We start from the raw sequence: 20610 nt of genomic DNA on the forward strand, positions 1-20610 counted from the left end.
CCAGCCCTGGAAAAAGACAGCCGGGCAAAGAGACAGCCGGGCAAAGAGACAGCCTGGGACAGAGACAGCCTTGGAAAGAGACAGAAGGGGAAAGAGACAGCCCTGGAAAGAGACAGCCCTGGAAAGAGACAGCCCTGGAAAGAGACAGCCCTGGAAATAAACAGACGGGCAAAGAGACAGCCAGGTAAAGAGACAGCCAGGCAAAGAGACAAACATGGAAAGAGACAGCCCTGGAAGAGACAGACAGGCAAAGAGACAGACCTGGAAAGAGACAGATGGGGAAAGAGACAGCCCTGGAAAGAGACAGACAGTGAAAGAGACAGCCCTGGAAAGATACAGCCCTGGAAAGAGACAGCCCTGGAAAGAGACAGCCGGGCAAAGAGACAGACTGGGAGAGAGACAGACTGGAAAACAGACAGAGTGGGAAAGAGACAGACTGGGAAAAAGGCAAAAGGGGAAAGAGACAGCCCTGGAAAGAGACAGCCCTGGAAAGAGACAGCCCTGGAAAGAGACAGACCAGGAAAGAGACAGACCAGGAAAGAGACAGACGGGGAAAGAGACAGACGGGGAAAGAGACTGCCCTGGAAGGAGACAGACAGGGAATGAGACAGACAGATAGAGAGAGACAGACAGACACAGAGAAAGAGAGACACAGAGATAGAGACACAGAGACAGAGAGAGACAGACAGAGTGACTGATACAGAGACAGACAGAGAAACTGATACAGACAGAGATAGACACACAAAGACAGACAGACAGAGACAGACAGAAACTCAAAGAGAGATAGTTACTATCACGGGCAACACCCGGGTACTACAGCTAGTAATCTTATAAATGTGCCCCTGCTATGTACTGTGTAGTGGCTGTGTCTGACTGTACAGGGACATGGTCTTATCCCTCCTGGGCCAGGGAGGAATGGGATCATAGTTGATTCTTTTTGTGAGGTAAAACATTTCCCTGCCTGTTTTTTAAAAATGTTTACCTTAAAGAAACAATTATGTTCAATCCTGTCCTGTATTGTAAAATAAAAGTTTGAAAGTTGTGAAATTTTCAAAATTTTCACTAAATATCTGATTTTTTCACAAATAAGCACAAAAAATATCATCTGAAATTTACCACTATCATGAAGAACAATATATCACGAAAAAACTTTCTCAGAATCACTGGGATCCGATTAAGTGTTCCAGAGTTATCACTACATATATTTACACTGGTTAGATTTCTAAAATTTGGCTTGGTCATTAATGGGTTATTCCAATCTCCAAGGTCTCATTCTAATATGTAGCAGGTGTAATAATAATAATATTAGAATATATCTCCACTTAGTACAGTTCTCCTGATATAGCCATGTCTTTTACCTCATGTCTGTTACCCCAATATGTAGCAGGTGTAATAATAATATTAGCAAATACCTCCAGTTAGAAATGTAGTATAGTTCTCCTGATATAGCCATGCCTTTTACCTCATGTTCAGGACATTACAGCTTAGGTATCCATGGTTTTGTCCACTCATATAGTGACAGTTGCTTGTCATTGTAACCATGGATACCTAAGTTGCAATGCCCTGCACATGAGGTAATAGACATGGCTATATCAGGAGAACTATACTACATTTCTAACTGGAGGTATTTGCTAATATTATTGTTACACCTACTACATATTGGGATAGACTCCTGGAGATAGGAATAACTCTTTAAAGTCAAAATTGGCTCAGTTATTAAGGGGTTAATGAAGAGTTGTGCGTATATATAGTATATACAGTAGTTTAGAGATGTGGACTGGCACATCTTTACACTATATAATATACAGTATACACAGCTCCACATTATATTATTTAGTACAGCATATAGCACAGTGTGGAGCTGTGTTTATAATTGATTGTATCATATATTGTGGAGCTGCATAAAATTCCGCTGTGCTGCATGTAGGGTGTAATTCTCAATTGGTCTATACACTGTGTGCAGAATTATTAGGCAAATGAGTATTTTAATCACATGATACTTTTTATACATGTTGTCCTACTCCATGCTGTATAGGCTTGAGAGCCAACTACCAATTAAGTAAATCAGGTGATGAGCATCTCTGTAATGAGGAGGGGTGTGGTGTAATGACATCAACAGCCTATATAAGGTGTGCTTAATTATTAGACAACTTCCTTTCCTTTGGGTCAGAAGAGAGATTTGACTGGCTCTGAAAAGTCCAAAATTGTGAGATGTCTTGCAGAGGGATGCAGCAGTTTTGAAATTGCCAAACTTTTGAAGCGTGATCACCGAACAATCAAGCATTTCATGGCAAATAGCCAACAGGGTCGCAAGAAGCGTGTTGGGCAAAAAAGGCGCAAAATAACTGCCCATGAATTGAGGAAAATCAAGCGTGAAGCTGCCAAGATGTCATTTGCCACCAGTTTGGCCATATTTCAGAGCTGCAACGTTACTGGAGTATCAAGAAGCACAAGGTGTGCCATACTCAGGGACATGGCCAAGGTAAGGAAGGCTGAAAAACGACCACCTTTGAACAAGAAACATAAGATAAAATGTCAAGACTGGGCCAAGAAATATCTTAAGACTGATTTTTCAAAGGTTTTATGGACTGATGAAATGAGAGTGACTCTTGGTGGGCCAGATGGATGGGCCAGAGGCTGGATCAGTAAAGGGCAGAGAGCTCCACTCCGACTCAGATGCCAGCAAGGTGGAGGTGGGGTACTGGTTTGGGTTGGTATCATATAAGATGAACTTGTGGGACCTTTTCGGGTTGAGGATGGAGTGAAGCTCAACTCCTAGACCTACTAACAGTTTCTGGAAGACAACTTCTTCAAGCAGTGGTACAGGAAGAAGTCGGTATCGTTCAAGAAAAACATGATTTTCATGCAGGACAGTGCTCCATCACATGCATCCAACTACTCCACAGCATGGCTGGCCAGTAAAGGTCTAAAAGATGAAAAAATAATGACATGGCCCCCTTGTTCACCTGATCTGAACTCCATAGAGAACCCGTGGTCCCTCATAAAATGTGAGATCTACAGGGAGGGAAAACAGTACACCTCTCGGAACAGTGTCTGGGAGGCTGTGGTGGCTGCTGCACACAATGTGGATTATAAACAGATTAAGCAACTGTCAGAATCTATGGATGGTAGGCTGTTGAGTGTCGTCATAAAGAAAGGTGGCTATATTGGTGACTAATTTTTTGGGGTTTTGTTTTTGCATGTCAAAAATGTTTATTTCTAAATTTTGTGCAGTTATATTGGTTTACCTGTTGAAAATAAACAAGTGAGGTGGAAATATATTTGGTTTTTATTAAGTTGCCTAATAATTCTGCACAGTAATAATTACCTGCACAAACAGATATCCTCCTAAGATAGCCAAATCTAAAAAAAAAACACTCAAACTTCCAAAAATATTAAGCTTTGATATTTATGAGTCTTTTGGGTTGATTGAGAACATAGTTGTTGATCAATAATAAAAAAATCCTCTAAAATACAAATTGCCTAATAATTCTGCACACGGTGTAGTAATGTCTAATTGGTCATGTTGGAACAAAAAAAAGGGGGTTATAAAAGAGCGTCAACATCCAGAGAAAAGACCCAAGGACAGTAAAGAAATAATAGTGGAGTTTTTGTGCATAAAAGTATATTTATTGTTTGCAAAAACATTATATAGATAAAACATGAAAAGTAGAAATGCATAGGGCGGATAGGATGACAATACAAGTGTCTGCAAAATACAGAGGTATTCCTAACATTGACTGATTATACATATACAGTGGGTGAAATAAGTATTAAAACATCACCAATTTTTTAAGTAATTACATTTCTAAAAGTGCTATTGGTTATTCAGATGAAACAATAAGGTCCATTCAAAATTATACCAGGTGATCCAAAAAATTAACCTTTAAAACAATTCACTTATTAAATTAATTCTTAAAATCCCATATATGCAACAAACATAAGTGCAAACACACTTGTGGAGACACGGGGCTCAGTGGGTGCTCTCGTCCGCTGGCCCGACCACCTTTAGAAAGACAGCATGGCTCAGGGCTCATCCCAACTGAACGCACGACCTCCTTAACTGTGGGCGGAACACTACTCAGACTACACAGGGTGAGGGAATCACAATATTAAGACTTTATTGGATCCCCAAACAATTAACGGCACATAACACATAACCAGCAAAACACACAAATGTAACAGGGAACAGAGTCTCCCTCTTCCGCTGGCTCATCAGGGATTAGAATGTCCGTGTCTCAGAGCTTCCAGGGCTATTTACTCCAATCCAGCAGCACCCCGCTTTCGGCGGGCACCCACCGAGAAAGGAATAACGCCAGATTTAGGAAGCTGGCTGAGGACTGCAAACGTCTGTAGTCAGATGACTGGATTGTCCCAAGCTGAATTCCTTCCTTAGGTAGTCCTTGGTATCACAGCCGAATCCTTGCATTCAATGCTGAAGTCCATATAGTGTTATAATCCAGGTTATGGCTTGCCAATCGGATCCGCAGGTCCTAGATTGGTAAGCATGTAGTAAGAGTCTCTCTGGGCAATGGAAAGACCTCCTTCTTATACCCCTGAGCTCCCCATTCAGACCATTTGGGGTCTTCACGATTGGTGGATAAAGGCCCCGTCACACTGTGGCGCCCCTGACCTGGTCAGGCACCACTGAGTACTGCACCCATGCTGGGGACAGTACAAAACAGGTGATCCAGAAGGCTGACCGAGGTGTGACTACACAGGCGCATAGTGATCAGGTCTCACACATTTACCTTTGAGAGGACCCCTGGGGATCCCAGGAGGGGGCGAAGCCTCCATCTCCACTCGAGGGGTGTGGTAGAGAGCCTGGTTGCTAGGTGACGTAGGCAAGAACAGGAGAGGAGGGAAGAGTGAGCCGAAGACAGTTGAGTGGTGAAGTTCAGGGAGGGCAGAAGCAGACCCTGTAGCTCTACACAATTCTGACAACGTACGCGCAGTGACTACCGACGGGGGAGAACGGTCACCTGGTAGTGCTGCCCGAAATCCACACACAGCTAAAGAGAGAGCAACGGAGTGGAAAGTAAGGAGACTGTCAGGGAGATACCAGGCCCAAACGGGTAACAGGTCCCAGTGCAGGGATAGATCCACCTGTCCTTTACCAAACCTGCATGAGGGGGCACTTTACACCCCCAAGACAACACCACAGAGTCCGCAGCCACGTAGCCAAAGTGAGGGCCCATAGCTCACAGGAGGCAAGCAGCCGGAGCGACCTGGTCCAGGCTACAAGCAAACGGGCCAAAAAGAAGGGGAGAGAGGCACCAGCAACTTCCCTGGGCGACCCCAGCAGGGCTTCAAGCAGGGGTTACCCCAAAACACAACGGGCTAAGGAAGGCGAGTTGGTAGCCACCCTCATAAGTCAGCCTGAAGGACACCTGGTTCCAGCCTGGTTCATCCCAGCTACGTCCGGGTTACTCACCCTGCCACCATCAGTGAGTAAAATCCCTGAAAGACATCCTGCTTGTGCGTGTGAGTCATTCTGCGACTTGTAGTTCCACACACCTACACGGGACCCTGGGGCATGCCTCACTCTCAGGAGGCTATTACAACTGACTGCACCTACTATCAGCCCCAGGCACCCCTAACCTGCAGTGGCGGTCCCCACTGACCGCAATTCTGAGAGTGGCGTCACGACAATCAAAATAGAGGATTTCCTACCTGTGACGAGATCCAGCCGCGTGGAGTCCCTGAAGGTAATGCACCGCTGCACCGACACCGAGCCTCGGGGCCCCACACATCTGGCGTCACGAACAGGATAAGGACTAGACCTGTTCAGACAGGTGACCATGTGCCTGGGCGGTCCGCTTGGAAAATTGGAAGCGCCGCCATATTGCCACCATGAAAAGTGCGCTGAAAAACAACAGCAGCCCGCGCTGGGAGAAGTTACCGCCCACGAAGAGGTGTGGCTACCGAGAGATCCCCTGAAGGGTCCTGGCCTCGCAAGTGATGAGAGCGGAGGCGTTCAGAGACGTCGGGAAAGAAAGGGAGCCAGAAGCCTGCTACTAGAAGAAGGAGACGCAGAGGAAATGGCGTCTGAACGCAGAGACCCAGAACCAGGCTCCGCTGCCTGGTGGTATCGGGAACTTGCCCAGTTTTGCGACCAACTGGAGGCCAGGGTCGTACGGCAGATCAGCGAGGGACGTACGGAGCTTCTGGAGATGGCTGCAGCGGTTCAGGCCTATGAGAGGGGAACCGCACGACGAGTGCCAGACCGAGCGGCGACGACTCAGACCCCGATGATGTTACCGATGGGTGAGTCCTGTGTTGCCCCTGTCAGCGCGAGTGCCCCGACCCCTGTTGCCATGCCCGCGGTCCCTGGAGAGATGCCCGGCGCGGCGACGCTGAATCAGGCCGCAGCCACGCCAGATGCGGCCCGCCGAGCCCAGGCCGCCGCAACGATGCCCAGCCCGGCCCGCAAAGATCCGGCTGCCACCGCGACCCTCCTCCACGCCGCAGGTGCGGCCCGCCAAGGACCGGCTGCAGCTGCGACGCCAATCCAGGCCGCAGAAGCGCCCAGCCCGGCCTGCACAGATCCCATCGCAGCTGCGACGCCAATCCAGGCCGCAGAAGCGCCCAGCCCGGCCCGCACAGATCCCATCGCAGCTGCGACGCCAATCCAGGCCGCAGAAGCGCCCAGCCCGGCCCGCACAGATTCCATCGCAGCTGCGACGCCAATCCAGGCCGCCGCAGCGATGCCCTGCTCGGCCCGCCAAGACCAGGCCGCTGCCACGCCAGGCTCGGCCCGCCAAGACCAGGCCGCTGCCACGCCAGGCTCGGCCCGCCAAGACCAGGCCGCTGCCACACCAGGCTCGGCCCGCCAAGACAAGACTGTACAATTATTTACCCCGGCCTGCCAGGTCAGAGCAGGCACCGCTCCCCAGCCCAAGGAAGTCCCTGCTAGGAAGTCCCTGCTGGGGGAGGACCCCGAATACTGGAAGCTGAAGGCTGATCTAGAGGCCCACTTCCCAAAGGAGATGGTGGACCGGTATCTGCTCCCTCCGCATACTCACAGGAAGACTCCTGCAACATTCATGCCAAAGGGTCCCCCGCCCTGGCCTGCTGATGAAAATCCATCCCTAGCGCTGCCACAAGAGGAGTGCCCAGAAGAACTAAGGGGGAGGGGAGGCCAGGAAGCTGAGAAGCTGACCCCAGAGCCATCAGCAGTGGATGCAGCACCAGTCCAAGAGCCCGAGATGCTGCCGTACTCCCGCTGGGATGAAGAGGGCCCGACATCCTCCGCTGAGGAAGATTTGTCCAGATACCTCACCTGGGAGCCTGCAAGCGGTGAGGTGGCAGCCAGGCAGGACCCAGCCCGCAGGACACGGCGCCGCAGCAGGACAAGGGATCCACCTGCACAGCAGTCTCCCGAGGAGAAGGACGAGGTCACGGCCAGAGACTTAGAGGAAAAGCGGTCCTTGAGAAGGGCCAAATCGCAGGTCAGAGGCCCACTTTGTCGAGGAGTTGTAGAAGACTTCAGTCTAAGGTCTGGATATGGCTTTATAGTAGCACCTGGTGTAAAAGAGGGCATCTTTGTGAACAGAAGGGATGTTAGAGCACATTTACCTAGAGGACATCCAGGAAGAAACCTACAGATAGGAGACCCAGTAGAATTTACAAAGCACCAAGGAGAACGCGGATGGTACGCACTAGATGTCACACCCTGCCCCAGAAATCCCTACAGTAAACCTGCTATCTCAACAACAGAAGATGAGGATACAGAAAAAGAAACAGACGACAGAAACATAGAAAATGTCAGGTGCCAAAGCCCAATAGGCAAAAGCCCTGGTGGAATGGAGTAGAGAAAAGTAAAGAAAACTACAGCAGTTTGAAAAGTTTTGCAACGTTCAAGTTTAAGCACGTGCCCACATGAACTTGTGTGAGAAACCCTTTTGCACTTTAACCCATGAACCTTAAGGCTATGAACTGGCTATAGCCACAAACTCTCGCAGTGTTTATAGTTACCCCAGAGGTACCACCACTACCAGGGAGCACGCCTGTTTATGGGGCCTGGCTCTCCACCACAAAGAGGGTACCTGGTCAGCACCAACTGTGGAGGCCGCCTCTACATCCTGCCAGAAGAGGCTGAAGGCGCGGCTCCACCAGGCCAGGTATACCCTGAAACCACCAGACCATGAAAGCCGCCTCTACATCCTGCCAGAAGTGGCTGAAGGCGCGGCCAACGGGAGAGTCAGATGGGAAGAAAGGTCTGGGGAAGCTGATGGCCCAGACCTGATTACCAAAAGAAACCGGTGACCTGCCGCCTGAGAGGGTTTAGGGTGGGTTAACGGACTTGTGGGTGGAGGGTGGTGATGTATGGTACCTGTTGGTTTTAAAACGTTTTACCATGTTTTACGCATTTTAAAATGTTGTCTTGCAGCCCGAGGACGTGCTGGTGATAGCTAAGGGGGAATGTGGCACCCCTGACCTGGTCAGGCACCACTGAGTACTGCACCCATGCTGGGGACAGTACAAAACAGGTGATCCAGAAGGCTGACCGAGGTGTGACTACACAGGCGCATAGTGATCAGGTCTCACACATTTACCTTTGAGAGGACCCCTGGGGATCCCAGGAGGGGGCGAAGCCTCCATCTCCACTCGAGGGGTGTGGTAGAGAGCCTGGTTGCTAGGTGACGTAGGCAAGAACAGGAGAGGAGGGAAGAGTGAGCCGAAGACAGTTGAGTGGTGAAGTTCAGGGAGGGCAGAAGCAGACCCTGTAGCTCTACACAATTCTGACAACGTACGCGCAGTGACTACCGACGGGGGAGAACGGTCACCTGGTAGTGCTGCCCGAAATCCACACACGGCTAAAGAGAGAGCAACGGAGTGGAAAGTAAGGAGACTGTCAGGGAGATACCAGGCCCAAACGGGTAACAGGTCCCAGTGCAGGGATAGATCCACCTGTCCTTTACCAAACCTGCATGAGGGGGCACTTTACACCCCCAAGACAACACCACAGAGTCCGCAGCCACGTAGCCAAAGTGAGGGCCCATAGCTCACAGGAGGCAAGCAGCCGGAGCGACCTGGTCCAGGCTACAAGCAAACGGGCCAAAAAGAAGGGGAGAGAGGCACCAGCAACTTCCCTGGGCGACCCCAGCAGGGCTTCAAGCAGGGGTTACCCCAAAACACAACGGGCTAAGGAAGGCGAGTTGGTAGCCACCCTCATAAGTCAGCCTGAAGGACACCTGGTTCCAGCCTGGTTCATCCCAGCTACGTCCGGGTTACTCACCCTGCCACCATCAGTGAGTAAAATCCCTGAAAGACATCCTGCTTGTGCGTGTGAGTCATTCTGTGACTTGTAGTTCCACACACCTACACGGGACCCTGGGGCATGCCTCACTCTCAGGAGGCTATTACAACTGACTGCACCTACTATCAGCCCCAGGCACCCCTAACCTGCAGTGGCGGTCCCCACTGACCGCAATTCTGAGAGTGGCGTCACGACAATCAAAATAGAGGATTTCCTACCTGTGACGAGATCCAGCCGCGTGGAGTCCCTGAAGGTAATGCACCGCTGCACCGACACCGAGCCTCGGGGCCCCACAACACTAAGTAACATCGCTAGCAACATCGCTGCTAACGAACAACTTTTGTGACGTTGCTAGCGATGTTGCTGTTTGTGACATCCAGCAACAACCTGGCCCCTGCTGTGAGGTCGCTGGTTGTTGCTGAATGTCCTGGGCCATTTTTTAGTTGTTGCTGTCCCGCTGTGAAGCGCACATCGCTGTGTGTGACAGCGAGACAGCAACAACTAAATGTGCAGGCAGCAGGAGCCGGCTTCTGCGGACACTGGTAACAACAGTAAACATCGGGTAACCAAGAAGCCATGTCCTTGGTTACCCGATATTTACCTTTGTTACCAGCCTTTGCTGCTCTCACTGTCAGTGCCGGCTCCTGCTCTGTGCACATGTAGCTGCAGGACACATCGGGTTAATTAACCCGATGTGTGCTGTAGCTAGGAGAGCAGGGAGCCAGCGCTAAGCATTGTGCGCTGCTCCCTGCTCTGTGCACATGTAGCTGCAGCACACATCGGGTAATTAACCCGATGTGTGCTGTAACTAGGAGAGCAGGGAGCCAGCGCTCAGTGTGCGCTGCTCCCTGCTCTCTGCACGTGTAGCTCCGTGCGCTGGTAACCAAGGTAAATATCGGGTTGGTTACCCGATATTTACCTTAGTTACCAAGCGCAGCATCTTCCACGCGGCGCTGGGGGCTGGTCACTGGTTGCTGGTGGGATCAGCCAGGTCAGGTTGCTGGTGGGATCGCTGGAGCGTCGCAGTGTGACATCTCACCAGCAACCTCCTAGCAACTTACCAGCGATCCCTATCGTTGTTGGGATCGCTGGTAAGTTGCTTAGTGTGACTGGACCTTAAGACTGGGCTCTTATTGGCTAGATTTCAAGCCGTATACAGAATATTCCAGTAATAATGGTCAATGGCAGAGATGAGGAAGAGACAGCTAAGTTACATCGCATCCAGCAAACACATCTTAATACAATGAGTGCCTGGCCTTCAGTGGCCAATTACATGAGTCAACAAAAACTTCAATACTAAACTCCCAAGAGTCTTGTAGAACAATGAGGGCTTATCCCCCATCTATAAACAAACTATCTTCATGTCTGGCTGAATTTTAAGAACGTTAACCCATGCTAGGCACTGACAGGGTCCATGTCGTCACAACACTATAATGCTGTGAATCTCATCCAATGGGCTTTCCTTCCATTCTGTCCCTCCACATTTCCTGTCAAATGAATGTATGACAATGCGGGAGGAGAATTGATAAATGCACAAATAAAAAACTAGTCACTTAACTTAAAGCCATATTCAACAGGCTCCCGTTCCTATTGTTGGGGGTCCTTGTTCCGCAACATTTCCCTCTTCACCAATGATCCAGGGGACTTGTGTGTGGCTGCAAGCAAAAAAATCCACCATGTATTTGCTGGGTGATAGCAATCAACTTTTCCCACCTACAAAGAATGGAGAGGTCCATAATTTTTATCATAAGTACATTTCAACTGTGATAGATAGAATAAAAGAAATTCCAGAAAATTACATTTTATGATTTTTAAATAATTAATTAGCATTTTATTGCAAGGAGTAAGTATTTGATTCAATAGAAAGAACTGTTTGCAATAATAGAGGTTCTGACGCTTCCTGTTGTTCATCACCAAGTTTGCACACACTGCAGCAGGGATTTTAGCTCACTCCCCTATACAGATCTTCTCCAGATCTTTCAGGTTTCTGGGCTGTCACTGGGCAATATTGAGTTTCTGCTTCCTCCAAAGATTTTCTATTGGGTTCAGGTCTGGAGCCTGGCTAGGCCACTCCAGGATCTTGAAATGCTTCTTATGGAGCCACTCCTTAGTTGCCCTGGCTGTGTGTTTCGGGTCATAGTCACGACCTATCTTCAATGCTCTTACTGAAGGAAGAGGGTTATTGGTCAAAATCTTGCAATACATGACCCCGTTCATCCCCTCTTCAATATGGTGCAGTCGACCTGTCACCTTTGCAGAAAAGCACCCCCAAAGTATGATGTTTCCACCCCATGCTTCATGGTTAGGACAGTGTTCTTGGGAGTGTACTCATCCTTCTTCTTCCTTAAAAAACACAGCAAGTGGAGTTGATACCAAAATTCTACTTTGGTCTCATCTGACCACATGACCTTCTCCCATGACTCTACTTGATCATCTAGATGGTCATTGGTGATCTTCACACAGGCCTAGACATGTGCTGGCGTGAACAGGGGGACATTGCATGCCCTGCAGGATTTTAATCCATGACGGTGTAGTGTGTTACTTTTTGAGACTGTAGTCCCAGCTCTCTTTACGTCTGCCTGCGTAGATCTTGGATGATTCCTGACATTTCTCAGAAGCATCCTTACCCCACCAGGTGAGATCTTGCATGGAGCCCCATACTGAGTAAGATTGACAGTCAGCTTGTACTTCTTCCATTTTATAACAGTTGCCTTCTCACCAAGTTGCTTGCCTATTGTCCTGTAGCTCATCCTAGCCTTGTGCAGGTCTACAATTTTTCTCCCTGATGTCCTTAGCTATTTTGTCTTGGCTGTGGTGGAGAGGTTGGAGTGTGGTTGATTGAGTGTGTGGACATGTGTCTTTTATACATGATTGATTGCTCTCAGTGAGAGAAACAAAATTAAAATTTTATAGTTGTGATACCTTTTAATGGCTAACTAAAATAAAATATGATGTTATAAAGCAAGCTTTCGAGACATCTCAGGTCTCTTCCTCAGGCATGGTATGACAAAATATCTGAAGAAACACAAATATATACACAAAACAGGGCAGAGCGATGCATAGTAAAAGGACATTTAAACAAACAAACACTGAGCTTGGAAAGTGAATCCTTAATTAGCTTTGATTAGTGTTGTGAGTTTTTTATACATGTAACAGACTTCTTAAAGAAAAAAATAACAAGTCTGTGAGAGCCAGAATTCTAGCTGGTGGTAGGTGATCAAAAACGTATTTAATGCAATAAAATGCAAATTAATTATTTACAAATCATACAATGTGATTCTCTGGATTTCTTTTTATTCTCTGTGACAGTTGAAGTGTACCTACGATAAGAATTACAGACCTTTCAATTCTTTGTATGTGGGAAACTTGTAAAATCAGTGTATCAAATACTTATTTTCCCCATTGTATATTGGGTGTACTTTTCAGTTTCTATATTTTTCTGTATATACAGTTTTGACATTACCACTTCTGTCCTGATTACTGGGTGTAATTCTCAATCTCTATATTAGGCCCCCTTCACACATCCGTGAAAAACACGCACGTGTGTTACGGGCCGTTTTTCGGGTCCGTGTCCCGTTTTTGTGTCTGTTTTTATGGTCCGTGTGGCACCTGTGTGAATTGCGTATGCTAGCCGTGTTTGTGTGCAGAACGTCCGTGTGTGCGTGTGGAATTAACGTGTATGTGTACGTGTAATGTCCGTGTGTAATGTCCGTGTGTGTGATGCACAATGTCGTTTATAAACGTCGGCTGACAGCAGACAGAGTTGCGCGATGAGAATGAACTCGGGTGAACTTCACCCGACTTCATCCTCATACCGCGGCTCTGTCTGTGCCGAGTACTGATTAGCGGTCACCTGTGAAGGATTCACCGGTGACCGCTAATCCCCCGAGTAACTGAAGTTTCCCCCCCTCTCTCATACTCACCGTTCCTCGATCCCCGGCGCGGCCCTGCACGGCATTCACACTGCTGCGGCGGCTTTTACTATTTTGAAAAAGCCGGCCGCTCATTAAACAATCTCCTATTCCCTGCTTTCCCCGCCCACCGGCGCCTATGATTGGTTGCAGTGAGAGACGCCCCCACACTGAGTGACAGGTGTCACACTGCACCCAATCACAGCAGCCGGTGGGCGTGTCTATACTGTGCAGTAAAATAAATAAATAAATAATTAAAAAAAAATGGCGTGCGGTCCCCCCCAATTTTAATGCCAGCCAGATAAAGCCATACGGCTGAAGGCTGGTATTCTCAGGATGGGGAGCTCCACGTTATGGGGAGCCCCCCACCCTAACAATATCAGTCAGCAGCCGCCCAGAATTGCCGCATACATTATATGCGACAGTTCTGGGGCTGTACCCGGCTCTTCCCGATTTACCCTGGTGCTTTGGCAAATCGGGGTAATAAGGAGTTATTGGCAGCCCATAGCTGCCAATAAGTCCTAGATTAATCATGTCAGGCGTCTATGAGACACCCTCCATGATTAATCTGTAAATTACAGTAAATAAACACACACACACCAGAAAAAATCCTTTATTAGAAATAAAAACACACACATATACCCTGGTTCACCACTTTAATCAGCCCCAAAAAGCCCTCCATGTCCGGCGTACTCCAGGATGGTCCAGCGTCGCATCCAGCGCTGCTGCATGGAGGTGACAGGAGCTGCAGAATACACCGCCGCTCCGGTCACCTCCACGCAGCTAATGAAGACAGCCGTGCGATCAGCTGAGCTGTCACTGAGGTTACCCGCTGTCACTGGATCCAGTTCTCAATTCTCAATCTCTATATTAGACTGTCATACTCTGCACATTATCACTTCTGCCATCCTGCAAACTGAGTGTAATTCTCAGGTATAAGAAGAGAAAAAGTTCAGCTCACCATGTAAAGTTGCTTCAAGAGGTTCACACCTGGTTTGTGCAAAGATAAGAGTCAGGCTCTGGGTCACATTATGACTAAGAACATCTGAGTTCGAAACATGTTATTGTGACTCCTAAGTGGAGTTTTAATTTTTTCTATATTACCTGAATTCTGTGCTGGATTTTTGCCTTCTGATGGAATTTGCTGGGTGTAATTCTCAGTATCTGTATTATTCTGTATACATACACTGCACAGTACCACTTCTCCTGTCCTGGGTACTGAGTGTAATTCTCAGTATTTGTATTATTCTGTATATATACACTGCACAGTACCACTTCTCCTGGCCTATATACTTGGTTTTATCCTCACTATCTGTATTATTATATACTGTATTTAGACAGCGTTGGAGTGGCTACCGGAGGAATCTCCAGTAATGCCAGGCCTGGATTCAGGTACCTGCATTGCACTCCGGAGCTCTCACCTGAGCTCCGGTGTGCAGCCGATACTGTACCACAAGCGCCGAGTGATTGATTCCCCGGTGCTTGCGGTTCAGTTCATGTCAGCTGCAGACAGGCCGGGGTGATCTCCGGTGCTCTCACCTGAACTCCGGAGATCAGCCTGGCCTGTCTGCAGCTGTCATGAACTGAACCGCAATCGCCGGGGAATCAATCACTTGGCGCTCGCGGTACAGTCTAGGCATTACTAGAGATTCCTCCGACAGCCAGTCCGACGCTGTATTTAGACATTGCACGGTACCACTTCTCTTGTCCTGTATATTGAGCCTAATTCTCCGGGTCTGTATTATACTTCTCCTGTCCTTTATACTGGGTGTAAGGCCTAAGCCACACGGCGAGAAAATCGGTGCGAGTGGAGTGCGATAAAACATCGCATTCCCCTCGGATCAATTCTAGCCTGTGTGTCAGCACACATGAGCGATTATTTTCTCAGCCCTAATCGGACCGAGAAAACAATCGCAGCATTATGCGATTGTAAGCTGAGACTCTTTTTCTCGCACCCATTCAAGTGAATGGGGCGAGAGAAAAATCGCACTGCACTCGTGGTACACCGGTGTACTGCCAGTGCAGTGTGAGAATGGCAATACCCGACTACGGAGGAGAGAGGGAGAGAAATCTCTCCCTCCCCTTCTCAGTGCCAGCCCACCCCCCGCAGCTGAGGTCTGCTCACATGATTGGACCTCAGATGCAGGCACACTCGTATGACACTCGGCTCCTGCTGTGCTGCCAGCACGAGGTGAATCCCATGCGAGCATCGCAGTAGTGCCCCGTGTGGCCCCAGCCTTATGCTCACTATCTGTATAATTCTGTATATATACACTGCATGGTACCACTTATCCTGTCCTATTTACTAGGTGTAATTTTAGTATCTGTATTATTCTGTTTCTATACACTGCACAGTAGCACATCTCCTGTCCTGGTGTCGGAGAGGTGGCATTGGACTTCAGGAAAGTTACTATTGGTTCATTATTTTCTTTTTTCCTATGAACAAATACAAATAAATCTTTGAAAACCTGTTTAAATGGGTTATCCCAGGTTATCCTCTATCTTATGGATAGGGTATAACTTTCCAATTTCTTGGGATCTGATCACAGAGACCACCCACAATCCCAAGAACAGGAGCTCTGAAGAGCACCATGTGTACAAGTGCATCTCACTAAATTGAAAGCAGAAGGAAAAAGAGCGCCAATAGGGTCTTACCAGATATTATAAGGAGATATATATATATAAAGAGACACTCACCTAACCCCTATGCAAGCCTAAGGTAATGGTGGCTGCCGCAGCCCCACATAGGTTAAACTTCAATGCTAGAGAGGAGAAACGTGTTTAATGCTGCACTACTGCTGACGTAACAGACTGTTGATTTAATCAATTCTTCATTTTACAGGTCTACGTGTTTCAGAGGTCAGAGACTTCATCAGGACAAAAGAAAAAACATTAGTTGATTTTTCCTTTGTCCTGATGAAGGAGGCTCTGACCTCTGAAACGCGTAGACCTGTAAAATAAACAAGAATTGATTAAATCAACAGTCTATTACTTTGGCAGCAGTGCGGCATTAACCCCATTTCTCCTCTCCAGCATTGAAATTAATCTCAATAAACTAGAATATTCTCAAAAAGTTAATTTATTTCAGTTTTTAAATATAATAATGGAAACACATATATTATATAGAGTCATTACACACAGAGTTATCTATTTCAGTGTTTATTTCTGTTAATGTTGATGATTATGGCTTACAGCCAATGAAAACCCAAAAATAATCATGATCTCAGAAAATTAGAATATTATATAAGAAAAACTGAAAAAAATGATTTTAAACTCAGAGATGTTGGCGCCTACTGAAAAGTCTGTACAGTAAATACACTCAATACTTGGTCGGGGCTCCTTTTGCATGAATTACTGCATCAATGAGGCGTGGCATGGAGACGATCAGCCTGTGGCACTGCTGAGGTGTTATGGAAACCCAGGTTGCCTTGATAGCAGCCTTCAGCTCGTCTGTATTGTTGGGTCTGGTATCTCTCATCGTCCTCTTGACAATACCCCATGGATTCTTTATGGGATTTTGGTCAGGCAAGTTGGCTGGCCAATCAAGCACAGTGACACTGTTGTTATTAAACCAGGTATTGGTACTTTTTGGCAGTATGGACAGGTGCCATTTCCTGCTGAAAAATGAAATTTCCATCTCCAAAAAGCTTCTCGGCAGAGGGAAGCATGAAGTGCCAGTTGCTCATGCACCTTTTTCTACCACACTTTTTCCTTCCACTCAACTTTTCATTAATATGTTTGGATACAGCACTCTGTGAACAGCTTCTTTAGCAATGACCTTTTGTGGCTTACCCTCCTTGTTGGAGTGTGTCAATGATTGCCTTCTGGACATCTGTTAAGTCAACAGTCTTCCCCATGAATATGGCCTACTGACCCAGACTAAGGGACCATTTGAAATGCTTAGGAAGCCTTTGCAATAATGACTTTTCAGTTTTCATTGTCTGTAAGCCATAATCATCAACATTATTAGAAATAAACACTTGAAATAGATCTCTCTGTGTGTAATGACTCTATATAATATATGCGTTTCACGTTTTGTATTAAATTACTGAAATAAATTAACTTTTTGAGGATATTCTAATTTATTGAGATGCACCTGTAAATGGAGCTGTAGTCGATCATACACAATAAAAAAGTGGTGAGGTGCATGACCAAGAAAAGCAACATTCACTAATTATGGAGTGAGGGGTGTGTTAGTATGTGGGCTGGTGGGGTGTGTGTGTGTCAGGAATTCTTTTTTGTCCCAGTTCGGACCTGTCTCCAGCACACAGTTTCCCCATGTCTAGACGTCTATTTTAGTTCAGTAGTAAAGCTGTACATTGAATTAAGTGAAAATATAATTGCTGTCTCTGTAGCTTTTAGGTGGTTCCCTATTTAACATTGTGGTTTCCTATTTCTTCATTTTACACTATCTTTGTGAAACCTTTTTTGAATTCTGAGTAAGAAATTTGCAGAAATTCAATGTTAAGCTCTTTCTTTGAATTTGTATCCTAATCCAAAAATACTATTTACAAGCTCTAACGGAAGAAAAAGAAGTGAAAGACAACTGGGAGTTCTGGAGGATCGCAGGGTTTCATTTCCTTTACTTGTCTTATTATAGAAAAAATCCTTGTAAATCTACAATTGTTTCCAAGAACTTGGAAAAAAAAATAAATAAATAAATAAATAATGGTATCACATATGATATTTTCTAGAACAAATATTTGAGAGTATGTACAAATGGCCTCAGTCGGACATCAGTTATTTTTCTGTTATGCAAAAAAATTGACTTATATTTACGAGCATTTAAGGGCTGCACCTGTGATAGTTTATGGGGTCATTTCCACGTCCATGATTTTTCGTTTAGCGAGTGGTCAGCAGGAAATTGCGGAGACATGTCTGATTTTGATCTTATCAAAATTGGCAATGCACGTCTACGGGTCCGTGAAAAAATCCTACTGTACTCAAATGACATCCAAGTGTGGTCCAATTTGAGGACTGTCAGAAAGAATATGGATGAAACATTTTTCTTTTCTTCTTTCCACTTACGAGAAAAACTGATAACTCCCAAATCTGGATCATAACCAGACTAAAGGGGGCTTTACACGGTAGCAATATCGCTAGCAATTTGTAGTGATAGCGAGCGTGTAAGTACCCGCCCCCGTCGCACATGCGATTGTTTGTGATCGCTGCCGTAGCGAACATTATCGCTACGGCAGCGTCACACATACTTACCTGGTCGGCGGCGTCGCTGTGACTGCCGAACAATCCCTCCTTCAAGGGGGAGGGACGTTCGGCATCACAGCGACGTCACCGCAACATCACTAAGCGGCCGGCCAATCAAAGCGGAGGGGCGGAGATGAGCAGGACGTAACATCCCGCCCACCTCTTTCCTTCCGCATTGGGGCCGGCGGCAGGTAAGGAGACGTTCCTCACTCCTGCAGTGTCACACATAGCGATGTGTGCTGCCGCATGAGCGATGAACCACCTGGATAAACAACCCTTACCGATTTTGAGTTTGGGACGACCTCTCCATGGTGAACGATTTTCACCATTTTTGAGGTCGTTTAAGGTCGCTGGTCAGTGTCACACGCTACGATATCGTTAATGACGCCGGATGTGCGTCACTAACAACTTGACCCAGACGACAAAACATTAACGATATCGTAGCGTGTAAAGCCCCCTTAAGAGCTCATTTAGACATCAGTTTTTCATGTCCGATTACTATCTGGGGTTTTTTTGTGAACTAAAAGGTCCCTACATAATCACGGAGACTAAGTCAGGCAGCACATTTCTGCCATTTGCTGTTCATTTTTCACAGACTGTTTGATATGCGAAGGTTTGAGAAACATTCCTAATCGTTTTTCCTTCCAGAAAAAATATGAAAAAATTATGAAACAGTGACCAAACTGATGGTAAAAATTGACACTCTATGGCTATGATCGGGAGTTTTTGATGTTGCAGAATTTCTGCACCATTTTTGCACCTATTTTAAATAAGGTTCCTTGCGTATTTCTGTGCGTTATTTAACATGTATTTTTATTATGTTTTTGACTCTGCGTTTTTTGTCTCTTGCTTTGTTTTTAATATTTTCTGGTTTTTCTGTTTGACAAAACTTTATTAACACTTACAGTACAGACCAAAAGTTTGGACACACCTCCTCATTCAAAGAGTTTTCTTTATTTTCATGACTCTAAAAATTGTAGGAAATATAATAGGAAAGTTCTTCAAAGTAGCCACCTTTTACTTTCATTACTACTTTGCACAATCTTGGCATTCTCTTGATGAGCTTCAAGAGGTAGTCACCGGAAGTGGTTTTCCAACAGTCTTGAAGGAGTTCCCAGAGATGCTTAGCACTTGTTGGCCCTTTTGCCTTCACTCTGCGGTCCAGCTCACCCCAAACCATCTCGATTGGGTTCAGGTCTGGTGACTGTGGAAGCCAGGTCATCTAGTGTAGCACCTCATCACTCTCCTTAGTCAAATAGCCCTTAAACAGCCTGGAGGTGTGTTTGGGGTCAATGTCCTGTTGAAAAATAAATGATGGTCCAACTAAACATATACCAGATGGAATAGCACACTGCTGCAAGATGCTGTGGTAGTCATGCTGGTTCTGTATGCCTTCAATTTTGAATAAATCCCCAACAGTGTAAGCAGAAAAGCACCCCCACACCATCACACCTCCCCCTCAATGCTTCACGGTGGGAACCAGGCATGCAGAGTCCATCCGTTCACCTTTTCTACAAAAACACGGTGGTTGGATCCAAAGATCTCAAATTTGGACTCATCAGACCAAAGCTCAGATTACCACTGGTCTAATGTCCATTCCTTGTGTTCTTTAGCCCAAACAAGTCTCTTATGCTTGTTGTCTGTCCTTTGCAGTGGTTTCCTAGCAGGTATTTTACCATGAAGTCCTGCTGCACAAAGTCTCCTCTTAATAGTTGTTCTAGAGATGAGAAGGTGTGTCCAAACTTTTGGTCTGTATTGTATGTATATTTACGTATGCCCCCCTTTTTTCACATGTAAAGCACCACAGAATGAATGGCGCTATAATAATACATAATAATAGTAATAATAATACTAATAATAATATACTTAGATGCAAATTCCATGCATTTTTATGCATTTCCACAGTGGAAATGCATTAAATAATTTTCAGAGTCAATGCCTGCACATAGTGCTTTTTCTGGCACTATTTTATTGAAGATGCTGTCCTCCTGTTTTGGACTTCTCAGAGGCTCGTGCTGTGGTGTTGATGAGGAGAGAGGATGTGAGGGAGCATGCGTTACCCATGGCACGAGCATCTGAGAAGTCTGAAGGAGGAGGTCAGCGTCTTCAATATGATGGTGATAGAGATAGCGCTATGCGCAGGCGCTGACTGTAATGCCATCTTCATGAAAAGTTCCTAAAATACTACTAGATGCTGCTGCTTCTCCCAGACATAAATGTAATAGCGGTGAT

General features: G+C 46.5%; 1 protein-coding gene across 1 annotated transcript in view; it reads left to right on the plus strand.

Annotated features, from left to right (window-relative positions):
* LOC142297304 (NACHT, LRR and PYD domains-containing protein 3-like) overlaps window positions 1-20610 on the plus strand; it is a 131510-nt gene that overhangs the window by 18940 nt on the left and 91960 nt on the right. The gene's annotated exons all lie outside the window — the stretch shown is intronic.

This window comes from Anomaloglossus baeobatrachus, chromosome 1 (genome assembly GCF_048569485.1).
Source record: "Anomaloglossus baeobatrachus isolate aAnoBae1 chromosome 1, aAnoBae1.hap1, whole genome shotgun sequence".
Classification (NCBI taxonomy): Eukaryota; Metazoa; Chordata; class Amphibia; order Anura; family Aromobatidae; genus Anomaloglossus; species Anomaloglossus baeobatrachus.